The sequence below is a fragment of the Triturus cristatus genome, chromosome 11 (genome assembly GCF_964204655.1).
Source record: "Triturus cristatus chromosome 11, aTriCri1.1, whole genome shotgun sequence".
Classification (NCBI taxonomy): domain Eukaryota; kingdom Metazoa; phylum Chordata; class Amphibia; order Caudata; family Salamandridae; genus Triturus; species Triturus cristatus.
In genome coordinates this window covers 564,772,689-564,787,086 of record NC_140594.1, presented here as the reverse complement: position 1 = coordinate 564,787,086, position 14,398 = coordinate 564,772,689, and the positions used below count along the sequence as shown (strand labels likewise).

At 47.8% G+C, this 14,398-nt stretch overlaps 1 protein-coding gene across 3 annotated transcripts in view; it reads right to left on the bottom strand.

Annotated features, from left to right (window-relative positions):
- The window catches only part of ATR (ATR checkpoint kinase), a 434,398-nt gene that overhangs the window by 52,854 nt on the left and 367,146 nt on the right, over window positions 1–14,398 (bottom strand). The gene's annotated exons all lie outside the window — the stretch shown is intronic.

The window sequence follows — 14,398 nt, the reverse complement described above, 5'->3', positions numbered from 1 at the left end:
GAGGACACATAGCCAGAAAATAATATTGACATACGGACTTGATTTAGTTTTAATCAATAAGAAAAGTTTTAGCTGCCAGAAGAAGAACAGTGCTCCACACTTCACACAAAGATAATTGTCCTTGAAATCATGTTTCTCCAGTGCCCAGAGTTCAAAAAACGTATAGAGCTGTCAGCATAAGCTGTACAGAAAGCCAGGCTACTTCTTATGAACTCTTAAAACACAGGTAAAAGGCAAGTATGTTCTTAAAATTATCGTAATGTTTGTACATTAAATAATTATTTTGCTTTTAAACCAGCATGCTCAATGTCATTTTAAGTTTGCTCATATGTTGATTTAGGTAAGTATAGAATGTGAAGTAAATTTTTTCTTGCGTGCACAAAAATGAAGAAATTGTGTTTGAAAGAAGGTGTTCATTTATCCAAATGGAAACATTATTTATATTTACAGTTTAAATGAAAATTCAATTTTCAATGAAACCATTTACAACTTTCATTTACATTTCAGGTCATATAAAGGCTGTGAAAGCCTACACTGAGAAATACATAAATTTTGTTATTGAGAGAACTCAAGATTGAAACTTAACTATATTAGTTCATATGAAAAGAGCATTTTAGAATATAGGCACACAAATAAGTTATTCATATAAAACTATTAAAATGTAGATCACTGTTTTGCTGCGGGTTGCTGTGCTGCTTAAAGGACTCAACTGGACAGTGTTTCTGGAAGGATTGCTTTTCTGCTTCTTGTCTGCTGCTCCATGACTGTGCCTTCCCTCCAAGTGATCTTGAAGGGCTTGCTGGCTTTCCCCCGTTCCTGAAGTCTCAGGGCCATCAAAGTGTTAGAGGCGCTTTGCCTGCACTACTGCAGAGGCCTGTTATGTGAGAAGGAGTAGTTTCTTACCTGTAACTCCAGTTCTGTAGTAGGGGTATCTCTGTTATAGTCCTAATCTGTGAATAGTCCCGCCCATGTGAGTGGACCCCGGAGCAATAGAAATAGTCTCTTAAATTGTCCTCTTCTGCAGTCCTGCATACACACTTAAGAGAAAATCAAAGACAAATAATGCAGCCTGACATTAACAAGGCTACACTGGCCAGCACTTCATCCTTAAGTGACACAAAAGATAGCCAAATAATATTTAAATTTGCACATTTTGCTAAGTTTCACACCAAGAGAAACTCCCCTTCACAAAAATCCTTTGTCATGATAGAGAGGAAGGGTTGGACAGACAAGCCCCATAGGCTGCCATTATTTGTCTGGAAAAGGGATACCGTGCCTTTAAGGAACCCTCTAGAGACCCTCGGTATCCCATGATTCATAGCCAAAGGCAAGTTACTTTCAGTTCTTTTTGAAGGTGTATAAAGCCAGGCCTGTAGCATCCATGATGTCGTTGTTTCATCCACCGGGGAGGAGGGCGGGTCGCTTATGACTATAACAGAGATACCCCTACTACAGAACTGGAGTTACAGGTAAGAAACTACTCCTTCTGTAGTAGGGGATCTCTGTGTATAGTCATAATCTGTGAATAAAATGGCAAGCCCATCCCACACAATCCAAACCCAGCGGTGGAAGAAACATATAGAATCACTACTGTGCAAATAAACTCCTCAGCGAAGCCTGCCCAACCTGCGCATCTGCCCTGGCATCAGAGTCCAAGCAGTAATGCTTAGCAAAGGTATGGACTGACTTCCAAGTGGCAGCCCTACAGATGTCTGCAATGGGAACATTACGCAGCTAAGCCGCAGTAGCCGCTTTGCCCCTGGTAGAGTGAGCCTTAGGCTTGCCCCCTAGAGTCTTGTTAGCTTTCTGGTAAACAATTGGATACAGGACACAATCCACCTAGAAATGGACTGTTTAGAGGTAGCAAGACCAGTCCTGTTCGAACCCTAATTAACAAATAACTGATCCGATCTACGAATCTCCTTGGTCTTATCTAAGTAGAATTTTAATTCCCGTCTCACATTAAGTGAATGAAGGGATCTCTCTGCCGGAGAGGAAGGATTTGGAAAAAACGTTGGTAAAGTGATCGTTTGATTGAAATGGAAATCAGATATCACCTTAGGGAGAAACTTCGGGTGAGTCCTCATGACAACCTTAGATGCATGAAATACAGTATAGGGCTCTTGGCAACACAGGGCCTGGCTCTCACTCACCCTGCGAGCCGATGTTATAGCTACAAGGAAAGCTGCCTTCCAGGATAAATGCTGTAAAGAAGCCTTATGAATAGGCTCAAAAGGCTCCTTCATCAATCTAGACAGCACCATATTAAGCTCCCACGGAGGCGAAGGACGCCTAATGGGAGGAAACACCTTCTCCAGACCTTCCAGAAAAACTTTGATGACAGGGATTTGGAAAAAGGAAGTTTGTGAAGGGCATTTCCAATACGGAGTTAAAGTTGCGAGGTGAACCTTAATCGAATGAAAATTAAGGTCAGATTGAGCCAAATGCAGTAAGTACGGAAGGATGACATCCTCCTTGCAGGATGTTGGATCAGCATCTTTAGAGGCGCACCAAATGCAGATTCTCTTCCATTTGTATGCGCTCCGAACTTCGTGAGAAGGTCCGGCCGACATGGACGCCGAATTTGCGGCAGGAGAGACCGATGTAGTAGGTCGGTGAACCACTCCTGCCGAGGCCATTCCGAGGCAATGAGGATCATTCTGGCCCGTGACTGGGACAGCTTGATCAACACTGTCAGGATCAGGGGAATGGGTGGAAAAGCGTAGAGAAAGCTGTTCGACCAGTTGATCCACAGTGCATTCCCCAGCGTCCCCGGTTGGTAAAACCTGGAGGCGAAGTCTCGGCATTTGCTGTTTTCTGCGGTGGCGAACAGATCGATGTCTGGAGTGCCCCATCTTGCGAAGATGTCTCTTAACACCTCGTCGTTTAAGACCCACTCGTGGCTTTCTTGAACGAGCCTGCTGAGAGCGTCTGCCTGAGCATTCTGCACACCTGGCAGATGGGTCGCCGTTATCGTCAGTCCCCTGGCCAACAGCCATTTCCAGATCGCTTGCGCTTCTAGAGACAGTGTGCGCGATCTTGAGCCCCCCTCCTTGTTGAGGTAATACATCGTTGTTGTGTTGTCCGTCTATACAAGCAGAGAATTGGTCCGAAAGGACGGGTGGAAGGCTTTCAGCGCCAGATCAACAGTTCTGAGTTCCAGAAAATTGTTGTGATACATAGATTCTGTCTGAGACCACGTGCCTTGGATCTGAAGGTGGTCCGAATGCACTCCCCAGCCCTGGAGAGACGCATCTGTCACAATGGTCGGTATCTCCTTGTGGAATGGAATCCCTTTGAGGAGATTCTCCGGTAAACACCACCACTTCAGGGATTGTAGAGCGTGTTGAGACAGTTGGATCCTGTCCTCCCAGCTCCCTCGTCTCTGGTCCCACCGATCCTCCAGACATTTCTGGAACGGCCTCATGTGGAGGCGTGCATGTGGAGTGAGAAGGATACAAGAGGCCATCGACCCCAGGAGAGAGGACACCGTCCTCACCGTCGGTGATGGAACGGACATGAGTCTGAGCTTTCTGAAGGATCGATAAGCGTCGCTCCTCCGAAGAACACACGCTTGCCTTGAGAGTATCGATGGAGGCTCCCAAGTACTGCAGACACTGAACAGGAGTCGGGACAGATTTGGATATGTTGATGTGCAGACCCAATTGGTTCAACAGAGCAGCGGTCCTGTTGAAATGTAGCTGCGCCTCCTGGAACGTGGATGCTTTGATCAGCCAGTCGTCCAGGTACGGGTAAACAAGCACCTTGTTCTTTCTCAGGTGCGCTGCCACCACCACCATGCACTTTGAAAAAGTCCTGGGAGCAGACTTCAGGCCAAACGGAAGTACTGTATACTGATAGTGGTTGGTGCCGACCAGGAAACGCAGGAACTTCCAATGCTTCTGGGCAATGGGGACATGGAAGTACGTGTCCTGCAGATCTATGGCGCAGAGCCAGTCTCCTTGATGCAGCTGAGGATAAATCTGGTGCAGGGACAGCATACAGAACTTTTCTCTGCAAATCCATTTGTTTGCTTCCCGCAAATCCAGAATGGGCCTGAACTCGTTTTTGTCCTTTTTCCGCACCAGAAAGAACCTTGAGTATAGACCCTTTCCTCTCAGAGATGGAGGAACAAGCTCTATCGCCCTTTATCTTAACAGGGTATCAGCCTCCGCTTGAAGTTTGCGTAGCAGGTATTGTGAGCGAACTGGTGGAATAGCTAGAGGAGGGCTGATAAAGCGTAGACTGTATCCATTGCAAACAATATTCAGCACCCACTTGTCCTGAGTAATTATTCTCCACTCTGCCAGGTAGTTCTGTATGCTTCCCCCCACCGGAGTGGGTAACAGAAGAGGGGGAAGTAATCCCTCAGGACTAAGACCCAGCTGGGCCCTTGTTCCCTGATGTGGACTGTTGGTTGCCTCTGCCCCTTTCATGTCTCTGAAAAGGCTGCCGCTGAAACTGCTGCTGTCCAGCCTGACGACCCTGCCGACCCTGCCCGCGTTGGAACCGCTGGAAAGAATAGCTTCGTTGGTATGGGCGGAAAGTTTTACGCTGTTCTTTGGGCTTCTCCAAGCCAACAGCCTTGAGTGTCTCAACTTCCGCCTTCATGCGAGCCATTTCCTCGTTTGCATGGGCACCGAAGAGCGTGGAACCCGAAACGGGCAGATTAGCAATTCGCTGCTGTGCCTCTGGTTTCAGGGAGGTAAGCCGCAACCAGGAGTGCCGCCTCAGAGTCACACCGTGACAGTATTCATGGGCTGCCAGGAGAAAGGTGTCTGCTGCCGCACTGATTATCTGATTTGACACCATCATGCCCTCATTAAGAATCTCCTGAAAGTCCTCACGCTTGTCCCTAGGGAGGAGTTCAAGAAATTGCTGTAGAGACTCCAATAAGGAGCGGTCATAGCGGCCCAAGAGGGCAGTCGAGCTTGCTGCCTTCATGGAAGTGGCTGCTGTACTGCAGACCTTCCTCCCCGCCGAATCCAGTCTGTGGCTTTCTTTGTCCGGTGGTACAGTGGACGATGGAGCCGTAGAGTGCTGTTTCTTAGCCGCCACCACTATAACCGAATCCAGAGGTGGATCTGTTCGCAGGAATGCGGGGTCAGAGTCCGGAGGCCTGTACTTCTTTTGAAGCCGTGATGGAGCAGACTTCACAGAGGCAGGCGTCAGGAACAGTTCCATAGCCGGTTCCTCCAAACCGGGCACTAGAGGAAGCAGAGGACGAGAGAGTTGCTTACGTTGCAGCGTCTCAAAGATGACAGAGGTGGACGGGGCAGGCACAACCAGTGCGATCCCCAGTTTAGCCGCTCCTCTCAACAGCACGTCTTTAAACGTGGCGATGTCATCGACCGGTGAAACCCTCGTAGGAGGAGAGTCTGACAAGGTCGGCGAGTATCTTCCACCACTAGAGGAATCCGTGTCCCTAGTGTACCTGGAGCATGACCTCTCGCGGCGGTGACGATGTCGAGACCTGGTAGAAGATCTGTGCCGGCTACGAGAGCAATGCCCCGACAGGCTGGGCTGTCTCCGGAGACCTAGATGGTGAATAGGTCCTGGAGTATTCAGAGTCCGAGTTATGAATCACTCTCCTCCTCTTGCGGGCAGGCCTTGAAGAGGGTGCTCTGGAGGCAGTATCCCCTGATGGAGAACGCTGGTGCCGCCTCGATCTAGGAAATGCTGACCACAGAGTGTGACAGGCTTCTCGAAGACGACCTCCTTCCCGACGTCGACTTTCTTCTCGACGCCGACTTCCTTCGTGACGTCGACTTCCCTTTCGACGTCGACTTGCTCCACGACGGCGAAGAGCTCCTTCTCGACGGCGACCTGCGCGTCGACGTTGACGGCGATTGGCGGTGTCGCCTCGACAGCGAGCACCGATGTCTTCGGGACTCAGATCGACGACGATGATGTGTCGACGTTGTCTGTGATGTCCTCGACGTCGACCTCGTCCGAGGTCTCAACGTCCTTCCCCCCGATGCCGTTTAGACCCAGAGCCCTGGGTCGACGGGGAGTATATCGTCATCATAACTTTCGATGTCGTAGCCATCGATGTTGACCGGGACCGGTGCCGTTTCTGGGCCTTCTCGCGTCTGGGGAAGCCCCACAGAGGCCGAAGCACGGGAAGTGGAAGATGAAAGGTTCCATCCATGCCCTGAGGCCCCACCTGCATCCTGAGGTCTTCTCTGCTCCAGGCCTTGAAGACAAATCTTCTCCCTGTCACGCAGGGTCCTCCTGGAGAATGGCTTGCAGATGACACAGGAGTCAGGAACATGAGAAGATGGAAGACAGAGTATTCAAAACCTGTGGGAGTCTGACTTGGCCTTCTTCCTGCCACACTCAGGGCACTTGTCAAAGAGAGCTGGCATTTTGACAAAAAGGAAGTGGCTTAGCTGGCCAGAAAGGACAGCGAATGGAAGATAAAGGCCCCAGACGTCGATTGAACCACTAAAACTATCAAAAAAGCTCAAAAGCTTGAAGAAATACCAATAAAGGAAGAGCTCAATGCTCCAGGGTCCTGGTAGCAGGAGCCGGAAAAAAGAACTGAAAGTAACTTGCCTTTGGCTGTACATCATGGGATACCGAGGGTCTCTAGATGGTCCTTTAAAGTCACGGTATCCCTTTTCCAGACACATAATGGCAGCCTATGGGGCTTGTCTGTCCAACCCTTCCTCTCTATCATGACAAAGGATTTTTGTGAAGGGGAGTTTCTCTTGGTGTGAAAATTAGCAAAATGTGCAAATTTAAATATTATTTGGCTATCTTTTGTGTCACTTCAGGATGAAGTGCTGGCTAGTGTAGCCTTGTTAATGTCAGGCTGCATTATTTGTCTTTGATTTTCTCTTAAGTGTCTATGCAGGACTGCAGAAGAGGACAACTTAAGAGACTATTTCTATTGCTCCGGGGTCCACGCACATGGGCGGGACTATTCACAGATTATGAATATACACAGAGATTTGCTACTACAAAACTGGTGCTCCGCTCTGCAAGGATCAAGAACTCAGTGTTTAAGGAATTCAGCGGTGGCCCGATCTCCAGCTGGGCTCAGCGCTCCATGTTGATTTCATTTAAGGACCCATGCTTCACTCGTGAACGCTGCGGAGTCCATGTTGGCAGTGTTTCAACTTCATCACATCTCTGGACGAAAGCGTCACCATAGCAACGTGCTGCCCCGCTTAGGACTTAGCTGGAGAGAGACTGTTGCAACTTCTATAAGCGTGCTTCGTCGCACTATAGACAAGCGTGATTAGGCGCAGCCCCCCCTGCACTTGACCTGGGGAAAGAGATAGTTGGTGGCTTTTCCCAACCCTGCTGCCTCATTCGAGAAGGTACTTAATGTGAACGGGCCCGAGCGGTCCCCGTCAGCTGTGCTGCCCTCTTGGAAGACCGCTGAATTGTACTCAGTGTGTAGGTCTCAGGGGACACATTACGGGTCTCCCGTACTCATCATTTGGGTACACTTACAAATAGTAATTGTCTATCACATACTTGACGATCCTCTGTGGGGATCCAATACAATTCAATTAGATTGACGCAACCATAAGTAATCTGCCTAGAACAAAGCACAATACAAATGATTTGATTTGGAATTGCTCATAACTTGAGAGCTGCTTATTGGATCTTGGTTATTTTCATCTTGTTTTGTTCAGAATAGGATAAGCTATATCTCTGAACCTGTGTGGAGTCTTTTTGTGGTGTATTCATTGTGTTACTGTGGGGGCGTGCTGCACAAATACTTTACACATTGCCTCTTTTGATAAACCTGCCTACTCTGTGCCAAGCTACCAGAGGGTGAGCACAGGTTATCTCAGTTGTGTATCTAGCTTATCCTGACTAGGGTGGTGGGTTCTGCCTGGCCAGGGTGTACCCTAGCCAACCGGAAACCCAATTTCCAACTCTGATACAGCCTAGGACGATCTGATACTGTTAAGCCCGGTAGCAAGGTGAGAAAGTCTTGCACTGATACACTAGACATATCATAGTCATGGGGAAGGGAAGATGGCGGGCTGATCCTGCCTTGGTGAGGGCTCTGAGACCGCTCCCACACCTCCGTCTCTGTTCACACTGCATGGTGCCAGCATAACCCGTAACTCTCCTCACAGTAACCATTTGGTCCTGCACTTACCGGCGGTGGAATCTTCCAAACCACAAGCATCTCTCCAGTCGGAGCTTCGGATGCACACACAGCTTTTCAGGCTCATACGAGACTTCCTGCTGCAGGTACGGGCTGCGCGGTGGCAGAGCCACTGACATCACGGCCGCGACAAGGCTGCTGCAGCAGGGACAGCAGCAGCAGCAGGAATTGACTCTTCTGGGTCGGCAGTGACGGCAGGTGAAACTGGCGCTCGCCTGCGTGCTCCAGAGAGCTTGTGGCTCCTGGGCAGGGAGGTCAATCCTCAGGCTCCTGCAGTCAGGCAACGCAAATGGCCTGCTGCATGCCTGCAACGAGGAAAACGTGGAGAACACTGCAGCATCGATGGTAGATGTGCTGGTGAGCGTAGTGAAGAACATTAATGGCGCATCAGGGGAAGAACTGTCCTCTATGCCGCAAACTACAACTACAGCCGACCAGGCCAAACTTGAAGGTACAGATCCTAACTATACTATCAGTGCTAATAATGACAATGCCTCAGCCAATATTGACAATACCTCATGCTAACACTGAGGGACGGTCAGGCCACTGCTACCATCGCTATAGGAGCTAGCCCAGGATCAGGCCCGGATTACCAAGGGTATCACACCAAGCAGGGAGGGGCACAAGGTGCTAGTGCAGTAGATAGCTCACAAAGAACAAATACAGTACAACAGGCTGTAGCAAGTACTAATAGATCGGGGGCAGTGTGACTACCACTCCTAATCTCAGCGGTGATAGATGGCTTCCTGAAGGCTTTGTTAGAAAGCAGAGCCAGTCCAGAGAACTGGAGGGGATAATGGATTGCTCTGGGACAGCGGGTCTAGCAGGTTCAAGAGTAGAATGAGGCCCTAATAACCTGCTATACCAGGTTTCTGCTTGTTTAGGGGACAAAGACGCCAGGACAGAAGACCCCCTTCTGGGAAAAAAGCAAGTAAAAACCAAAATCGCAAAGAGCCGCGGTGGCTTTAAACAAGCTAACTATATCAGTGACCCTAACAGCTTGGCCACAACACGCTCCAAAGGGGGGCCCAAGGATAGACATTTGCATAAGCGAGTTACCTTTAAAGGAGAGGTTAAGGCCCTGATATCACAGCTGACTCATAAAGGCTCTGCCTCCCTATCTCGCTCACCCCAGCCGGGAGCGGTCATTCAGGGAATACCAGATGCAAGTCCCAATCTTAAGCTCGACAACAGCATAAGCGGAGTTCTGGAATCCACCGGCAGCTCGCCTTCATGGGAAACTCGCCCGGTGTCATCTGGAAGTAATGGTACCGATCAGTATGAACAGGGGCGCGTAACTGGTGTTAAAGAGCCATCTTTGTCCACAATCCTCCAGTGCTTGCAGAACCATAGAGCAGAGGCGCAGGAACATTATGCCCAGGTCAAAGCAGATGACGTGGCAATGCATCAGGCGCTGTCAGATGTTACATGCAGGTTGGCAGCACTCTCATCGGAGGTAGCTGAGCTCCAACACCGAGTGGTCGGCATAGAAAAGAAATCGGCTCAGCAACGGTAAAAACAATCACTGAAGGTGGGAGGCAACTCGCGCTCATCCAAAGCAAAGTTGAAGACTTGGAAAATAGGCAGAGCCAAAACAACCGGAAGGTTCTTGGCATACCGGAGGGGAAGGAAAGCAGCAATCCCAGATAGCATGTAGTTGATCTGTCCCAGAAAGCAATTTCAGATCAAGCAGACTGGGATATGGACTCTCAAATCCTGCGTGCTCATAGACCTCCTATCGTCCTTAAGCAAATGGCTCAGTCAAAGCACACACACACCCGTCCTATTCTTATAAACATCAGCAACTTTTTTTTGAGGCAAGCAATATATTTTAAAGTCCGACCCGCAGCACCTACAACAGTCAAATCTATGTCCATCTCTGTCCGATCAGACTTATGCAAGACCACAATGGACAGACGCTGGAAGATGAGACAGCTAATAGACCCGTTAAATGCCTTGGGGGCGCAGGTGTTCCTGCAAGAACCGACACGACTGAAGGTCATCAAGGATGGTCGATCGCTGTTCTTTCACTCTGAACAGAACGGGTCTCAGGCCCTGAGCAAATGGCAATACGTATTCTTATACTGCAACTAAGGGTAGCTGCGGGTCAATTTTGGCAGGCTGCTATACAGCACTCTCTTATGGACTACTTCTAGGGAGAGAAGTCATGACTAAAGGACCTTGAAACTGAACGCGCACCAGAACTAAGGGGTGGGGAGTTTCACGGATTCCTTTTTTTTGGTGGTGTGGTAACGGGTAGGGGAGGGGTGGCGGTCTCGGGTGGTGCCCCAAGAAGGCCGTCATTCCAGAGACAGCTAAGGGATAGGATCATTCCTTTTCCTAGCACGGCGAGGGTTGGGGGGATTTCAAGGGCAGGAGGGGCCAAAGGGAGGATGGAACTTACTTCTTGTTTTCTATATTGTATTTCAGGGGGTGGGGGGTCATAGGCAGCCTTAAGGGTCAGAGCTATTGGAGATGGCACTTAGAATGTTACAAAGATTGGGGGAGGGGAGTCTATGTTATATAGCAGCTAGGGAAGGGTAAACCAAACTGGGATCAGCACAATGTTTAGTTTAAAATGCATGTGCTGGAACGTGGCTGGGTTAAATCAAAACAGAAAGCGGCAGTTAATACGGGATGAACTAGTAGCTTACAAACCGCATATATTAGGTATTACCGAAACTCACCCGGCCTATAAAGACCGGCAAGCCTTAAAGCAACTGGTTTATGACAGCGTAATTTGCACGTCCCAGACAGATCCATCCGGGGGGGTCACCATAATGAAATCCAAGAAGTTAGCAGCCAGCGTTCTCAAAACCGCCGAAGATAATAGGGGGAGGTGGGCTACTGCACAACTCTTGATCAATGGTCGAAAATATATTATTTGTGCGGTGTATGACCCAAATCTAGATGATCCGGTGGTCTTTGATTATTTAACTATTGAGTTGCTAGACTGGCCCAGTGATTTGATCTGCATGGGCGATTTCAACTGCGTAATTGACAACAGCATCGATTCCACTAATCGTCATGCAAATGCCAAGCTGCGTAGAACTCATGCCTCCATTCTGGAGCTCGCGTGGCTGCACAGGTTAGTTGATGTGTGGAGAACAGCATTCCCCCTACTACCAGGACACACTTATTATTCCTCTCCTCACAAGCAGTACTCATGAATTGACATGATATCGGCACAAGGGTACATGTTGGAGGGGGCATGTATCAAGATATGACCCAAAATTACTTCAGATCATAACCCTGCTATGCTTACTATGCAGATGGCACATGCAGCGGGGAATAATTAACGGCTATTTTCATTTCCACATAATCTTCTTGCGAACATTGAGTATCGGGGAAATATAAGGCGTTCACTCATAGAATACTTACCTCTGAGCTCTTCCCCTGTAGCAACTGCGTGGAACTGCATGAAGGCATACATCAGGGAGATTACACTCCGATTTATTCTAAATTATAACAAGCAAGTGCTGCATAAAACTGATAAATGTCGGCAGGACTGTGTGGCATCAGAACTGCAGCATGCGCAGGCGATTCTCATTAAAGACACACATGAACAAGCTGCTCAATAGGGGTCTAACTGAGATGGTGGCTGCCAGCTATCAGAAGAACAAGATGTTCCAGTATGAATATGGGGAAAAAGTGGGTCTCCTTCTGGCACATCAGATTTCTGACAAAAGGGCAAACTGCACAATAAAGCGCATCCAGGGGGAGGATGGGACTATGTATACCCACCCACAAGCAATAGATGAGCAATTTACCTACTTCTATTAAAATGTTTATAACAAACCCGACAGTAAGGAACAGTTGACGGTTATCAACTATTTGCAGGAGAGTGGTCTGCGGCATCTGGATCCCCAGCAGCAGCTCTCTCTGCAATGGGATATAGGGCTAGGAGACGTTGAGGTGGCACTCTGCGCTCGATCCTCTGGTAAAGCAGCAGGGGAGGATGCAATACTTCTTGAATTCTACAAGGTATTCATGGATATTCTCACGCCAGAACTTCTCGATTCGATGACATCTATCTGTAATGGAGGAGCTGCTACAGCAACATGGGGGATGATTAATATTGTGGTAGTCCTCAAAAAAGATAAACCACTGGAGCAATGGGGCTCCTAACGCCCCATATCCTTGGTAAACGCAGGCGCTAAGATCTTTTCCAAAATTTTAGCAACTTGCCTCTCCCCAGTAATGCACAAATTGGTTTTAGACCAGCAGCATGGCTATATCCCCGCGGCACATATTAATACTGCGATAGCAGCGTTTGACGTTGCTGGGAAAAATAAAGGATAACATTGGGATGGTAAAGCTGGACGCCGAAAAGGCTTCACCTGGGACACACTCTGGCTGACTATAGGTGCATAGGGGCTAGGTAATAGATTTATAACTATGGTGCTGACACTTTATAAGAACTCGCTGGCTAAGGTCCTGATGGAAGGTATCCGCACCACTAGGTTTGCGATACACAGAGGTACATGTCAAGAATGCCCACTCTCCCCTTTGCTATTTGCCCTCTACACAGAACCTTATCTAAGACACCTCCTACAGAATAAGGGTATACAGCCTGTAATATCAAAAGTGACTGAACTCAAAATACCTATGCAGACGATATGGCAATCTATGCCAACAATCAAGGGGTAGCGCTGAATCTCATATCTAAGGAGAAGGAATAATTTGGTGCTTTTTCAGGCAATAAGTTGAACTTACCCAAAACGCAGGTAATCCTCAATTTCAAAGCATCTTTTCACAGACATAGCTACTTTGTGGAAAGTGTCACGCCTAATTATGAACCACTATCGAAAATAGTAATTGCTAAAATGCGGCAATGGCATTGGCTCCCTTTGAGCATTCTGGGCCGCTGTAATATTATCAAGATGAACATACTGCTGAAGTTTCTGTATCTATTTCGATCAATACCACTATGAGTCCCTGATTCTATATTTAAACGTTTTGAGGGGACAGTCAGTAGCTTTATCTAGGGGTATAGGAGGGCCAGACGCGCTATTTGCTTTTTGAAACTACCTTACTCAAAGGGAGGATTACAACTACCAGATTTTAAGCCATACTTTTGGGCATCATTCACGAGTCGGAGCCAAAGCTAATTAATGGGGAAGAAACCGAGACTGACCATGCTCGCATATCAACTGGCGCTAAGCTTGGATACTAGCTATCCACTGCACAAATTAACAGACCCTAATTACTTCAAGAGGGTCAGATTTAAGGTAATTAGAAATGTAGTCAGGACCTGGCGTGAAATCTGCAATACATTTTCTATACCAGTAGTTCATCCCTATACTCTATTATGGGGGAATCCAGCATTGCCCCACATATTCCATGATACTATCGGGCGGACCTGTTGCCAACAGGGCATACACAGTGTTGGGCAACTGTATGACATACAGGTGTTCCGGACGTTTGCTTCACTTCAGGAAAATATGGGCTCCGGCAACACAACTTTTCTAAGTACCTGTAGGTGAAGGATTATTTCTCACATCGTTCCGAATTCAATAATGTTCAAGAAACACGCAAAATACTCCCCATTTTCTATCAGCCTTCAGGGAGCCCATTGTACTAAACAAAAGCACAATGTACCAGAAATATATTTTGTGTGCTCAGGACAACAAAACACATTTAGCCTCAGGATTGAGTCAGTGTCTCGCAAACGTAGTTACGCCAACTGACATTCAGGAGGCACTTACAATAGTAGACCGTATATCAATCTCGATCAGCCTTAAGCTACAGCAATTTAGAACAATCTGTATGCTATATCATACACCAAACCATATTTCTAAATGGGCAGTATCCGGAACCTCTGAGCGGTCACATTTTCGCCTCTATGCAGCTGACATAGTCCACATGCTTATCAAATGTCCCGGGCTCAAGGAATTCTGGGATAGCCTACGCCGACCAATTTCAGTTTAATTTAGGAATGAATTTTACTTGAGCAATAAGGATAATCATGTTGGGTCACAAGCCAGGGACTAATGCCAACCTTAGCTCGCTGATTGCGATTATAATTGTCAGCGCACGCTTTTACATAGCTAGGGCATGGATTGATTCTACACCACCAAAAGTAGTTGATTTCTGGGCAATGTTACATCAAACTTTTGAACGTGAAGTCGCAGCTGCCAAGACCAGGGGGGTCAGATCAACTACATGCGATGGGTCTAGATATGCTCCCATATTTTGCATGTCTTGAAATTCCCGAGATCGATTTTTCTGTCTATTGCATCCTCTTCACTGACTGGCTTTCTC